Source organism: Dendropsophus ebraccatus, chromosome 2 (assembly GCF_027789765.1).
Source record: "Dendropsophus ebraccatus isolate aDenEbr1 chromosome 2, aDenEbr1.pat, whole genome shotgun sequence".
NCBI lineage: Eukaryota > Metazoa > Chordata > Amphibia > Anura > Hylidae > Dendropsophus > Dendropsophus ebraccatus.
In genome coordinates this window covers 211374433-211389945 of record NC_091455.1, presented here as the reverse complement: position 1 = coordinate 211389945, position 15513 = coordinate 211374433, and the positions used below count along the sequence as shown (strand labels likewise).

General features: G+C 45.7%; 1 protein-coding gene across 10 annotated transcripts in view; it reads left to right on the top strand.

Moving 5' to 3' along the window:
* Positions 1–15513, top strand: part of ASNS (asparagine synthetase (glutamine-hydrolyzing)) — a 108696-nt gene that overhangs the window by 68956 nt on the left and 24227 nt on the right. For 6 of the 10 annotated variants that reach the window (XM_069959382.1, XM_069959381.1, XM_069959384.1 and 3 more), the window contains one exon: positions 3224–3356. The gene's annotated coding sequence lies outside the window, so the exon portion shown is untranslated. The other 4 variants (XM_069959383.1, XM_069959388.1, XM_069959390.1 and 1 more) reach the window with 4 other exon arrangements.

Below are 15513 nucleotides of genomic sequence, written 5' to 3'. Positions count from 1 at the left end.
ATGTTTTTGTAAGCTCTTATACACGCTAAGGCTACGGTCACACACAGTATTTTCATCAGTCTTTTTTCAACCAAAATTATAATGCAAAGATTTACTCAGTTTCTGTGTTTTTTTACCCACTCCTGGTTTTGGTTGATAAAAGACTGATGAAAATACTACATGTGAACATAACCATACATTGTACATAAATGTGTCCATAGGAGTCCATTGTTAAACAGGGGGCAGGAGAATATGTCTGTGTGGCCTCTGACTGGCCGGTGTACACCAGGACGGCTGATCGGCTTCTCTGCAAAGTGTCTGGCCGTATATAGTGACATATCAAAGCCTCTTCAGGACCTCCGCTATATAACTCTTCAGTGCAATACATTGTAGATGCCGGTATATAACTAGTGTAAACTTACTGTGCACCCAGATAGAAATGTTGGATTGCTGCCAAACTGGTCCTGCAGCTCTGTGTCAGGTAGATATATAGTCATTACAGGTGAGCGCTCATTAACCTCGGGGTCATTACACTCGAGGATGTAAAAATGCTTCTCCCGCGGCTCTATAAAAAGGTTCTCAGAGGCTACTTTTGGGTAGTGTACCTTATGGTGAGAGATGGCTCCCAGCTAGACATGACTCTATGTTGCACAAGTGACAGACTGTCAGAGAGGACTCATCACTGGACAGAGAGAAGCAGGATGGGGGTATTGATGAATTGAAGCCATCTAGATCAGTGTTTCTCAACTCCAATCCTCAACTATACCCAACAGGTCACGATTTGAGGATATCCCATACAGAGGATGCCTGTAACAATGTCACCTGTGAAATACTGAGAAAATCCTTAAAACCTGACCTGTTGGGAAACACTGACCCAGGCCCAGCTGTTAGAAGATATTGGGAGTAGTGGTTATGTGAAAAGGCTCCGGATGGCCCAGACACCAGGAGAGGATTGTTTGATCCTCAACAAGCATAAGCAGCTCCTTGTCCACCATCTGAGGACACACTGCCCCCTGCTAGTGTGATGATGTGGGGAGGACACACTGCCCCCTGCTAGTGTGATGATGTGGGGAGGACACACTGCCCCCTGCTAGTGTGATGATGTGGGGAGGACACACTGCCCCCTGCTAGTGTGATGATGTGGGGAGGACACACTGCCCCCTGCTGGTGTGATGATGTGGGGAGGACACACTGCCCCCTGCTGGTGTGATGATGTGGGGAGGACACACTGCCCCCTGCTGGTGTGATGATGTGGGGAGGACACACTGCCCCCTGCTGGTGTGATGATGTGGGGAGGACATGCTGAGAATTCTGTGACGTGTTTCCGTCAAAATGACTCAGTCTGCACATACCCTTTTACATTGTGCCAAGTCACACAGACATGAAGTGTGATGTGTACACAGTTGTTGCGGCTAATTATTCTGCTGGTGAAGTAACCGCTCGACTTCCCTTTAGGGTGCCTTCACACGTACCGTATCGCTGCGTTTTTATCGCTGCGTTTTTACCGCTGCATTTTTATCGCTGCGTTTTTGTTGCGTTTTTGCTGCGCTTTTTACATGCGCGTTTTGATTTTCACATGATTTTCATGTGAAAATCAAAACTCGCATGTAAAAATCGCACCAAAAACGCAGCGATAAAAATGCAGCGGTAAAAACGCAGCGATAAAAACGCAGCGATACGGTACGTGTGAAGCTACCCTTATTTTGCGTTTCCTTCCTCTGTATGGATCCAGCAGATCACGATGGCCGCACATTGACCTAGGTCTCTTCATTCTACTGCCACTCATGTCCACAGCAATGACGCACCGTACCAATACGTTACCGCTGTGGCCAATCACTGGCCGCAACATAGCATCAGTGTGTTGATCATAACTCCCACCGTACCAGTAGTGACCACCAGGCAGGGCCCACTCCAGGTTGTTGTGGGCCCTTGGGCGACGTTGCCTCGTCGGGCCCCTTTGTGCAGATACAAACAAATTATTTGCAGCAGAAGAACCATGCGGCTGCTGTGTATCTTTCCCCATCTGTATCTCCTGATCACAGTGGGACGGACTCACCATGTCACCATCCTCTGCCTGGCACACAATGCTCCCCCTTCCTTTCTCTCCCCCCTTTTCTTCCTGACACCCCAGGCCATACATATGACCTAATCCTGCACAGGCTGCTTCTTCCTTCTTCCCCCCTTGACAGTGAACTCTGCAGGATTCCCCAATTTCTGAAAGCCCCAGAGTTCGGGCATCACACTCACAAGTCTGCTGTTTGCAGACGCTCCCTTGTTTGCAGGACTCCCCCCCTCCTTTCAGTCCCTTGGAACTCCACAGGTACACAACACTTAAAAGGGGAACTATCAGTAGGATAGACGTATCTAACCTGCTGATAGCCCCCATATTGCACAGGAGACACCGACTTCTGGTGCAGTTAGCCGTGTGCTCCAAGGTCCGTTACGACTGTTAGAAGCACTGCCCGCCCCCATAGCGGCGATTGGGACTGCTCCATTGACTATCATTAGAAGGGTTGGCCAGACGGAAGTGGAACAGTACTATGGGGGCGGGCAGTGCTCCTAACGGCCCCCCAGTGCTCCTAACGGTCTTACCAGACCATGGAGCAAACGCTGAACTGCACGGAAACTGTGCCAAAAGATAAGACACATACCTGCATGCTCAGTGCCCCCTGCCCACTAGGGAGCTGTCTGCAGGTTAGATTTGTCCAACCTGCTGATAGTTCCCCTTAAACATGATAAGTAGACAGCAGGAGTCAGTAAGTGTTGCTCAGCCTGACACAGAGTGGGGGGAGGGGGGTCAAAGATCATGGACAGCAGAACAGAGACTGACTGCGGAAGGTCCTGCTGGGATATAACTTATAAAAGCTTCAGTCACCTGTGCGCCAACGCCCTGTGAGAGGCCATCACTGTATATCATCCCTGATGACCTCAATCTCCATGTATCATCATGACTCATTCCGCTCTCAGAAGCTTTCTGCTTTTGACTGTGAAACCCTGTTCAAAAAAGTGTGGTACCAGGACTGGGCCCCTAGAGCAGCTGTGGGCCCGGCATTTGTCTTAGTAAGCCTGGTGCTGATGCCAGCCCTGCCGGCCACAGACCGCGGGAACAGGGGCTCAGATAATCCGTGTACAGGCCATAGTGCAGGGATGTTTGGGCATATATTCTGCCAACCTGTAGAGAATTATAGTTTATCAGATCCTGCAAAACAAGTTTTTTTTTATAATTGTCAAATTTTAATTCTAGGAAAATGTGATGCGCAGCTTCGTGATGACTCAGCCGCCCATACAGGACAAGTATATTCAGCTGGCAAACACACCCGCTTGTTACGTGGCAACACAAACCACTGTCAGCGACATAAAAGTGACAGCAAATGAAGGTCAGTAAACGGCAGCAGCATAAAGCTGGAAGGAAAAGGTGGACGTGGTGTCATCTGGGTCTTAGTGTCGGGGGAGGGGGGATATATGAAGACACCAGTATTATAAATCACACATGTAGTTGGGGCCTCGTACAGATGTTGAGGTCTTGGCTCTACAACTTAAAGGGAACTTCTGAATTCTGAAAAAAAAGTGATAACATTTTAAAAATACAATATTCTCACTTGTGTTATCCTTGCTGGGTCCAGAGCTATTGTTCAGTCCAGCGCTAATACACCCAAGTCATGACAGCAGCAAGTCCCTGCAGACTATCGCTCAGATCAACCAAAACACCATGGAGACACCATCACATCAACGTAAGTGAATCTAGGAACTTGGCCCCTGGGAAGACAAATATGCAAATATACTATGGAGACACCATCACATCTCAATGTCAGTGAGCTAGCCAGACCTTCTATCAGAAGGGGAACAACCAAGCCAAAGGGGGTCTCCAGTCGAGGACACCAAACAAGCAAGTATCCATCCACAGACAGCTGTTTCGGGGTGTTGCCCCTCATCCGAGTGGAGTAGGTTTCTGGCTAGTGGGAGCAATGACTAGTAAGTGCATTCAAAGATGCAATTTTGCTTGGGTAGTTTCCTTGACTGGAGACCTTCCTTGGCTTGGTTGTTCCTTCCCGGTAGAAGGTCTGGCTAGTTCGCTGACATTGAGAAACACGTGATGGTGTCTCCGCAGTATTTTTGCATATTTGATTTCCCAGGAGGCAATTTTCCTAGATTGACTGACATTGAGCAACATGTGATGGTAGCTCCACAGTGTTTTGGTTGATCTCCTTGATTTTAACCATTGTTCCTTTGATGTGCAGTACTAGGCATTGCTCCCACTAGCCAGAATCCTGCTCCACACTGATGAAGGGCAAATACCCTAAAACAGCTGTCTGTGGATGGATACTGTCTTGGGTGGTTTTCTTGACTGGAGACCTTCCTTGGTTGTTCCTTCCCAGTAGAAGGTCTGGCTAACTCACTGACGTAGCCGGGTGGCTACTGTATATTTCAGGTATTGGGTAATATATATATTTTATACTTTTTGTGATCATTTGAACGCTGCTAGAGTACACTGCATATGTATCCTACTATTATTTGTATGGCGCCCTTCACTCCACCATCTACTAGCCATAACAATATGCCTAACAGCAGTATCCTGATAAGCCACAATACTATATTTGTGCGGTCACATCTGTGTTTGTGCTGGAACAGCAGACAGATGTGTCAGACATCTATTCACATAAAGCAGTGATGGGGAACCTGCGGCCCTCCAGCTGTTGCAAAACTACAATTCCCATCATGCCTGGACAGCCAGGGCTTTAGCTGGAGAGCTGAGGTTCCCTACCCCTGACCTATTGGTAGCTGGTAGACTCAGAAGTATATCAGAGGTGATATACTTCAAAATGTGTTTTTTCTTATTGTCCTCTTGCAAAAAGATATACAACATGGCATTTGTATTTACAGTAACACCTCGGTGTCCGTAAGCTTTTGTGAGCATGGATTAGTGAGTTGTACTTGGTGAGTTCAGCACTACAGTACAGTAGTAGTACAGGCAGTGCACCGCCATCTCCCGTCCTGTACTGTATAAGATTGCTGGAGTGCATATACAGCACAGTAGTAGTACAGGCAGTGCACCACCATCTCCCATCCTGTACTGTATAAGATTGCTGGAGTGCATATACAGTATAGTAGTAGTACAGGCAGTGCACCACCATCTCCCATCCTGTACTGTATAAGATTGCTGGAGTGCATATACAGTACAGTAGTAGTACAGACAGTGCACCACCATCTCCCATCTGTTACAGTGCTGGGATGGGGGGGGGGCAACAATATACAGTAAAGGATGAGTGAGGGGCTGGTGACTACTGTACTATAATTGCTGGTTTTGTTGAACATTTCTTGTATATAATGTCCTGTACAGTATATAGTGCTGCCCTGTAATGTCCTGTACAGTATATAGTGCTGCTCTGTAATGTCCTGCCCAGTATATAGTGCTGCTCTGTAATGTACTGTACAGTATATAGTGCTGCTCTGTAATGTCCTGTACAGTATATAGTGCTGCTCTTTAATGTCCTGCCCAGTATATAGTGCTGCTCTTTAATGTCCTGCCCAGTATATATAGTGCTGCTCTGTAATGTACTGTACAGTATATATAGTGCTGCTCTGTAATGTCCTGTACAGTATATATAGTGCTGCTCTGTAATGTCCTGTCAGTATATAGTGCTGCTCTGTAATGTCCTGTACAGTATATATAGTGCTGCTCTGTAATGTCCTGTCAGTATATAGTGCTGCTCTGTAATGTCCTGTACAGTATATAGTGCTGCTCTGTAATGTCCTGTACAGTATATAGTGCTGCTCTGTAATGTCCTGTCAGTATATAGTGCTGCTCTGTAATGTCCTGTCAATATATAGTGCTGCTCTGTAATGTCCTGTACAGTATATAGTGCTGCTCTGTAATGTCCTGTACAGTATATAGTGCTGCTCTGTAATGTCCTGTACAGTATATAGTGCTGCTCTGTAATGTACTGTACAGTATATAGTGCTGCTCTGTAATGTACTGTACAGTATATATAGTGCTGCTCTGTAATGTCCTGTACAGTATATAGTGCTGCTCTGTAATGCCCTGTACAGTATATAGTGCTGCTCTGTAATGTCCTGTCAGTATATAGTGCTGCTCTGTAATGTACTGTACAGTATATAGTGCTGCTCTGTAATGTCCTGTACAGTATATAGTGCTGCTCTGTAATGTCCTGTCAGTATATAGTGCTGTTCTGTAATGTCCTGTATAGTATATAGTGCTGCTCTGTAATGTCCTGTACAGTATATAGTGCTGCTCTGTAATGTCCTGTCAGTATATAGTGCTGCTCTGTAATGTCCTGTACAGTATATAGCGCCATTCTGTAATGTCCTGTCAGTATATAGTGCTGCTCTGTAATGTCCTGTCAGTATATAGTGCTGCTCTGTAATGTCCTGTACAGTATATAGTGCTGCTCTGTAATGTCCTGTACAGTATATAGTGCTGCTCTGTAATGTCCTGTACAGTATATAGTGCTGCTCTGTAATGTACAGTATATATAGTGCTGCTCTGTAATGTCCTGTACAGTATATAGAGCTGCTCTGTAATGTCCTGTACAGTATATAGTGCTGCTCTGTAATGTCCTGTCAGTATATAGTGCTGCTCTGTAATGTCCTGTCAGTATATAGTGCCGCTCTGTAATGTACTGTACAGTATATAGCGCCATTCTGTAATGTCCTGTCAGTATATAGCGCCATTCTGTAATGTCCTGTACAGTATATAGTGCTGCTCTGTAATGTCCTGTACAGTGTATAGTGCTGCTCTGTAATGTCCTGTCAGTATATAGTGCTGCTCTGTAATGTCCTGTACAGTATAGTGCTGCTCTGTAATGTCCTGTACAGTATATAGTGCTGCTCTGTAATGTCCTGTACAGTATATAGTGCTGCTCTGTAATGCCCTGTACAGTATATAGTGCTGCTCTGAAATGTCCTGTACAGTATATAGTGCTGCTCTGTAATGTCCTGTACAGTATATAGTGCTGCTCTGTAATGTCCTGTACAGTATATAGTGCTGCTCTGTAATGCCCTGTACAGTATATAGTGCTGCTCTGTAATGTACAGTATATATAGTGCTGCTCTGTAATGTCCTGTACAGTATATAGTGCTGCTCTGTAATGTCCTGTCAGTATATAGTGCCATTCTGTAATGTCCTGTACAGTATATAGTGCTGCTCTGTAATGTCCTGTCAGTATATAGCGCCATTCTGTAATGTCCTGTACAGTATATAGTGCTGCTCTGTAATGTCCTGTACAGTATATAGTGCTGTTCTGTACTGTACCATAGTGATTACACTGGGCACTATACAATGTAATATATGGGTACTGTAGGTAATTATTGGTCGGTGCTGGAACCAATTAAACACATTTACATTATTTCCTATGGGTTAACCCTGCTCATTTCTCAGACTGCCCTCCTGAACCAATTACGTTCCAAGTATTACTGCATTTATTTAACATGGTTACTTATGGATGAGGTAGTACACTGTATACTACTGTATACTACTCATACTAGGTCATCAGAAAATCCTCCGGCCATATACCTGCAATACAAGACTAGAACAATGAGAACCGAGCCGCTCAGTATGGAACAGTTCATTCTTTTAAAGGGTGAGTAGCGCCACCTTGTGTTGAAAAGGTTATTGCATGCGGGTGGGAAAGTAGGAAAATACTTTGTCCTCTTTACAATTCAGAATCTAAAGGGTTAACTTTAGGCCGCTCTGTCCTGGGTGCGGTATATAAGTACGGGTCTGGGTCTAGGACAGCAGTATACGGCTTTCCCATGGATGATAGAAAGCCCAGCCGTATCTACAGAGTATAATGTAGGGGAGCTTAGATGTCTCCCTATGGGACCATGTTTATTTTCTTTCTTTCTTTATTATTTTCCTTTATTTACATTGTTTATTTACTTTCATTTATGTATTTTTTTTTATTTACTATGTGTGTTTGTTTATTTATACATTTACTATTTACTTATTTATATTTAAGAATTTTACTTCTCTCCTTAACATAACCCCACTGCATATTGTAAGAAAGTTTTCATTTACAGGGCGGCAAGCAGAGATCTTCACACTTCGCCTGCTCTCACAGCCTTAAAGGGGTACTCCGGGCAAAACATATTTTAAAATTTGTCATTAGATAAGGAAAGTTATACAAATCTCTAATATACACTTATTATTATGGGAAATGCAGATATAGTGCTATTTCCCTCAATATAGTAGATCAGTCATGCTCAAATTCTCTAAAAAATCGTGACGTCACGTCTCAAGCCGTATGTTCCGGCAGGGTCCAGCAGGGGGCGCGCTATATGTAGAAGAACAGAAGTCCCAAAATACTAGGACGTGCAGGGATCCCGCTGCTGGGTGTTCTTCCGGGCCTGGTGCCGGCCGGCTATGTCTGGACACACAGAGTACTCGGACACGGCTGCTGTCTCTTACCTGTCGGCGCTGACACGTAATGACACCCAGTAGCGGCATCCCTGCAAGTAATGAGCATGGGGCTGAGGTGCCATTTTATCACCTAAAGCGAACAGCCTTGGGCTACGTTCACACTATGTATGAGATCGGCCGTTCCGCGGCTGAGCACAGTTATGACGCGGCGGAGGGGGGACAGCGGCAGCGATTCGGCCGTCCGTCCGAAGATGACGTTTGGCACAAGATGGAGAACATGCGCGACACGGATCAGGTAATGTATAATGCACCAACACTTCCGGGTACACGGGTGGGGGTGGTGGGACACGGGGAAGGGGGCGATTCACAGACATAACATAAATTACAAAGTTGTATAACTTTGTAATGTGTGTTATTCTGTGAATAATTTTTTAGCGCCGCACTACCCCTTTAATTATCTTTATTATTTTTATGTATTTTATGTATAAGATGGGAAGGGGGTGATTTTCATTGGGGGAGGGGCTTTGAGACATTTTTGTTTTAGTCCCCTTAGGGGACTTTAACATTAATACATTAGATTTAATACTCAGATCACTGCTATGCCATACACTCTGTAACCTGGTGACATGGGGGGACACTCTGTAACCTGGTGACATGGGGGGACACTCTGTAACCTGGTGACATGGGACACTCTGTAACCTGGTGACACGGGACACTCTGTAACCTGGTGACATGGGGGGGACACTCTGTAACCTGGTGACATGGGGGGACACTCTGTAACCTGGTGACATGGGGGGACACTCTGTAACCTGGTGACACGGGACACTCTGTAACCTGGTGACATGGGGGGACACTCTGTAACCTGGTGACATGGGGGGACACTCTGTAACCTGGTGACACGGGACACTCTGTAACCTGGTGACACGGGACACTCTGTAACCTGGTGACACGGGACACTCTGTAACCTGGTGACATGGGGAGACACTCTGTAACCTGGTGACATGGGGGGACACTCTGTAACCTGGTGACCTGGGACACTCTGTAACCTGGTGACATGGGGGGACACTCTGTAACCTGGTGACATGGGGGGACACTCTGTAACCTGGTGACATGGGGGGACACTCTGTAACCTGGTGACACGGGACACTCTGTAACCTGGTGACACGGGACACTCTGTAACCTGGTGACACGGGACACTCTGTAACCTGGTGACATGGGAGACTCTGTAACCTGGTGACATGGGAGGACACTCTGTAACCTGGTGACCTGGGACACTCTGTAACCTGGTGACATGGGGGGACACTCTGTAACCTGGTGACATGGGGGGACACTCTGTAACCTGGTGACATGGGGGGACACTCTGTAACCTGGTGACATGGGGGGACACTCTGTAACCTGGTGACATGGGGGGGACACTCTGTAACCTGGTGACATGGGGGGACACTCTGTAACCTGGTGACATGGGGGGACACTCTGTAACCTGGTGACATAGGGGGACACTCTGTAACCTGGTGACATGGGGGGACACTCTGTAACCTGGTGACATGGGGGGACACTATGTAACCTGGTGACATGGGGGGACACTCTGTAACCTGGTGACATGGGGGGACACTCTGTAACCTGGTGACATGGGGGGACACTCTGTAACCTGGTGACATGGGGGGACACTCTGTAACCTGGTGACATGGGGGGACACTCTGTAACCTGGTGACATGGGGGGACACTCTGTAACCTGGTGACATGGGACACTCTGTAACCTGGTGACATGGGGGGACACTCTGTAACCTGGTGACATGGGGGGACACTCTGTAACCTGGTGACATGGGGGGACACTCTGTAACCTGGTGACATGGGGGGACACTCTGTAACCCGGTGACATGGGGGGACACTCTGTAACCTGGTGACATGGGGGGACACTCTGTAACCTGGTGACACGGGACACTCTGTAACCTGGTGACATGGGACACTCTGTAACCTGGTGACATGGGGGGACACTCTGTAACCTGGTGACACGGGACACTCTGTAACCTGGTGACATGGGGGGACACTCTGTAACCTGGTGACATGGGGGGACACTCTGTAACCTGGTGACCTGGGACACTCTGTAACCTCGTGACATGGGGGGACACTCTGTAACCTGGTGACATGGGGGGACACTCTGTAACCTGGTGACATGGGGGGACACTCTGTAACCTGGTGACACGGGACACTCTGTAACCTGGTGACATGGGGGGACACTCTGTAACCTGGTGACATGGGGGGACACTCTGTAACCTGGTGACATGGGGGGACACTCTGTAACCTGGTGACATGGGACACTCAGTAACCTGGTGACATGGGGGGACACTCTGTAACCTGGTGACATGGGGGGACACTCTGTAACCTGGTGACATGGGACACTCTGTAACCTGGTGACATGGGGGGACACTCTGTAACCTGGTGACATGGGGGGACACTCTGTAACCTGGTGACATGGGACACTCTGTAACCTGGTGACATGGGGGGACACTCTGTAACCTGGTGACATGGGGGGACACTCTGTAACCTGGTGACATGGGACACTCTGTAACCTGGTGACATGGGGGGACACTCTGTAACCTGGTGACATGGGACACATGGGCTTGATCAAATAGTTTGCTAAGATTCTCATTTTTTATACCTATAGAGCAGGTTTTTATAGTGTGTACACTGGGAGGAGTATATACGGTATGTACTTGCACCTGTAAGTTTCTGTTGCACTTTTTTGCATCTGTTTTAATCCGTTTTTTCCAATTGACTTGCATTATAAAAAAGGATCAAAACGCTTCCTTTTTTTTGGCATACACAAAAACATAGGCGGCCATGTTTTTGTGTACGCTAAAAAAAGGATGCGTTTTGATCCGCATTTTGATCTTTTTTTTTAATTTTTTTATTATGGAAGTCAATGGAAAAACGGATGCACACAAATGCATCCGTTTTTTCACCATTCGGGAGAAAAAAACAGATTGAGGCCATGCGCAGCATTTTGTTCAGTATTTTACAACCAAAACCAGGAGTGGATTGAAACCACAGAAAGGCTATGTTCACACACTGTAGAAATTGAGTGGGTTGCCCTCACTTACAGCTGATGGTAAGTTTCTGGTCGCCAGCTGTATACCACTATACTCATATACTCACACACACCTTGCTGTCCTCCTGCGCAGAGATGAGCAAACTTCAAGTATGGTCAGGTTCGAATGAAGCCAAACTCTTGGCATATGATTCCTGGTGGCTGAAGAAGCTGGATGCAGGTATACAGCTATAGGCCATAGGCTATATCCATGTTTTCCAGGACTCCCTAGGGGTGCATCCAACTTCTTCAGCTACTGTACTCAAGGCTCGCTCATCTCAAGCTATTAGGCTATAATAAAGGGATTATCCACTATTAGAAAAACATAGCTGCATCCTTCCAAACACAGCACCACCCCTGTCCTCAGGTTGCATCAGGTATTACTACTCAACTTCATTCACTTTAATAGAACTCAGCTGCAATACTACACCGAAACTGAGGACAAGAGTGGCGCTGTAGTTTACGTTATCTATATAGTAAAACATAGTTGACTATACCTTTAACGCTGATGTGTTCTTGTTGCTATATACACTACCGTTCAAAAGTTTGGGGTCACATTGAAATGTCCTTATTTTTGAAGGAAAAGCACTGTACTTTTCAATAACTTTAAACTAGTCCTAACTTTAAACAAATCCACTCTATACATTGCTAATGTGGTAAATGACTATTCTAGCTGCAAATGTCTGGTTTTTGGTGCAATATCTACATAGGTGTATAGAGGCCCATTTCCAGCAACTATCACTCCAGTGTTTTAATGGTACAATGTGTTTGCTCATTGGCTCAGAAGGCTAATTGATGATTAGAAAACCCTTGTGCAATCATGTTCACACATCTGAAAACAGTCTAGCTCGTTACAGAAGCTACAAAACTGACCTTCCTTTGAGCAGATTGTGTTTCTGGAGCATCACATTTGTGGGGTCAATTAAATGCTCAAAATGGCCAGAAAAAGAGAACTTTCATCTGAAACTCGACAGTCTATTCTTGTTCTTAGAAATGAAGGCTATTCCATGCCAGAAATTGCTAAGAAATTGAAGATTTCCTACAACGGTGTGTACTACTCCCTTCAGAGGACAGCACAAACAGGCTCTAACCAGAGTAGAAAAAGAAGTGGGAGGCCGCGTTGCACAACTAAGCAAGAAGATAAGCACATTAGAGTCTCTAGTTTGAGAAACAAACGCCTCACAGGTCCCCAACTGGCATCTTCATTACATAGTACCCGCAAAACACCAGTGTCACCATCTACAGTGAAGAGGCGGCTGCGGGATTTTGGGCTTCAGGGCAGAGTGGCAAAGAAAAAGCCATATCTGAGACTGGCCAATAAAAGAAAAAGATTAAGATGGGAAAAGAACACAGACATTGGACAGAGGAAGACTGGAAAAAAGTGTAGTGGACGGATGAATCCAAGTTTGAGGTGTTTGGATGACAAAGAAGAACGTTTGTGAGACGCAGAAGAAATGAGAAGCTGCTGGAAGAATGCCTGACGCCATCTGTTAGCATGGTGGAGGTCATGTGATGGTCTGGGGTTGGTGCTGGTAAGGTGGGAGATTTGTACAGGGTAAAAGGGATTGTGAATAAGGAAGGCTATCACTCTGCACCGCCATGCCATACCCAGTGGGCAGCGCTTGGTTGGAGCCAATTTCATCCTACAACAGGACAATGACCCTAAACACCTCCAAATTGTGCAAGAACTATTTCCAGCAGAAGCGGCAGCTGGTATTCTATCATAGGGAATGGAGTGGCCAGCGCAGTCACCAGATCACCACCCCATTGTGGGAGCAGCTGGACCGTATGGTACGCCAGAAGTGCCCATCCAACCAATCCAACTTGTGGGAGCTGCTTCTAGAAGCGTGGGGGGCAATTTCTCCAGCTTACCCCAACAGATTAATAGCTAGAATGCCAAAGGTGTGCAATGCTGGAATTGCTGCAAAAGGAGGATTCTGGGACGGAAGCAAAGTGTGATGGAAGAACAATGTTATTTCACATACAAATCATTATTTCTAACCTTGTCAATGTCTTGTCTCTATTTTCTATTCATTTCACAACGTCTGGTGGTGAAGAAGTGTGACTTTTCATGGAAAACACTAAATTGTTTGGGTGACCCAGAACTTTTGAACGGTAGTGTATTTCTCATAGGAGCCGACGGGGGACATCTGTGCGACAGGGAATCCTCCTGGTCATCTCTCTAGCACTAGGTGTGTATCCAGAATAGTACACATTACTCAGGCAATCCTACACTAATGGTGCGCTTACACAGACAGATTTATCTGACAGATTTTTGAAGCCAAAGCCAGGAATGGATTTGAATAAAGGATAGATCCCAGTCTTTCCTTTATGACCTGTTCCCTGTTTATAGTCTGTTCCTGGCTTTGGCTTCAAAGATCTGTCTGATAAATCTCTCTGTGTAAACGCACCACAAGGCTGGAATAGGATAATTATGTCAGACTGTTGAAGCCATGCCCCGTTCCTTTAAGCTCCTCCCACATGACAAATAACTGGCATCCAAGTGAGCAGTGTTGTAATAGAAGAGCCTGAGCCAGCGAGTTCTATCAGTGTCTGCAGCTCAGAGAGAAGCTGACGCAATGCTTTTCCTTGTTTCATAAGCGCCGGGCATCGCGCCAGCCTGTGTCCATGCTGCCCGTGCCAGTGCAAAGCTTCATATTGTCTTCCCTTCAGAATGGCATTATAAGCGATTGCATCGTGAGCTAATCAGCATCTAACAGTCCAGAAATCCTGATAATCCAGAATAGCACCGGAGCAGAGCACAAGACTGGATAGAGAAAAGTAGAGATCTGATGGGCACTATGGGCTGTAGGTGCCATGTTGCCTGTCTGTACAATATAACATTATAATAACATAGGTATTATATGCCACTCCTGTCCTCAGGTTGCGTGTGGTACTGCAGCTCAGCTCCATTGAAATGAATGGAGCTTGGTTGTAATACCACCCACAACCTGAGGATAGAGGTGGCGCTGTTCTTGGAAGAAAGCAGCTGTATCGCATAGATGTCACCTGTCGGCTCCTAAAGGAGATATATAGCACCAAGAACACATTTTTGCAGGATACATCAGCAGTAAAAGTATAACCAACTAAGTTTTACTATATAGGTGAAGTAAAATACAGCTCCGTTCTTGTCCTCAGTGGGTTCAGTATTGCAGCTCAGTTCTATTAAAGTGAATGGAGCTGAGGACAGGGGTGGTGCTGTTCTTGGAACAAGGCAGATGTGTTCTGGATAATCTCTGGATAATCTTTTCAAAGGCGGTTACTCAGGATTGGAAAAACCACAACTACTTTCTTGCAAGATCAGCGCCACCCCTGTCCTCAGGTTGTGTGTGATATTACAACTCGGCTCCATGCACTTCACTGAGACTGAGCTGCAGTACCACACACAAACTGAGGACAAGAGTGGCGCTTTCTTTGTAAGAAAGCGGCCATGTTTTTCTAAATCTAGTTAATTTCTTTAAAGGAGTAAATCTTTTTTTTTTTTTTCAAATTAACTGGTTTCAGAAAGTTATATAGATTTGTAATTTGCTTCTATTAAAATTACTTGTAATTTACTGTAATTACTTTACTAATATTAAATTACTAAATTAAAATTAAATTACAAAATTTACTAATATTAAATTACCTTTTTAAACATATATTTAAACATTTCCAGTCTTCTAGTACTTATCAGCTGCTGTATGTCCTGCAGGAAGTGGTGTATTCTCTCCAGTCTGACACAGTGCTCTCTGCTGCCACCTCTGTCCATGTCAGGAACTGTCCAGAGCAGGAGAGGTTTTCTATGGGGATTTGCTGCTGCTCTGGACAGTTCCTGACATGGACAGAGGTGGCAGCAGAGAGCACTGTGTCAGACTGGAGAGAATACACCACTTCCTGCAGGACATACTGCAGCTGATAAGTACTTGAAGACTGAAGATTTTTAAATAGAAGTAAATTACACATCTATATAACTTTCTTACACCAGATTTGAAAGAAAAAGATGTCTGCTGGAGTCCCCCTTTAAGGACTGATAAAAGACAGGGGTGGGGGGTTGGTGACATTTTGGAACCAGAGCAGGCACCCCCAGTCC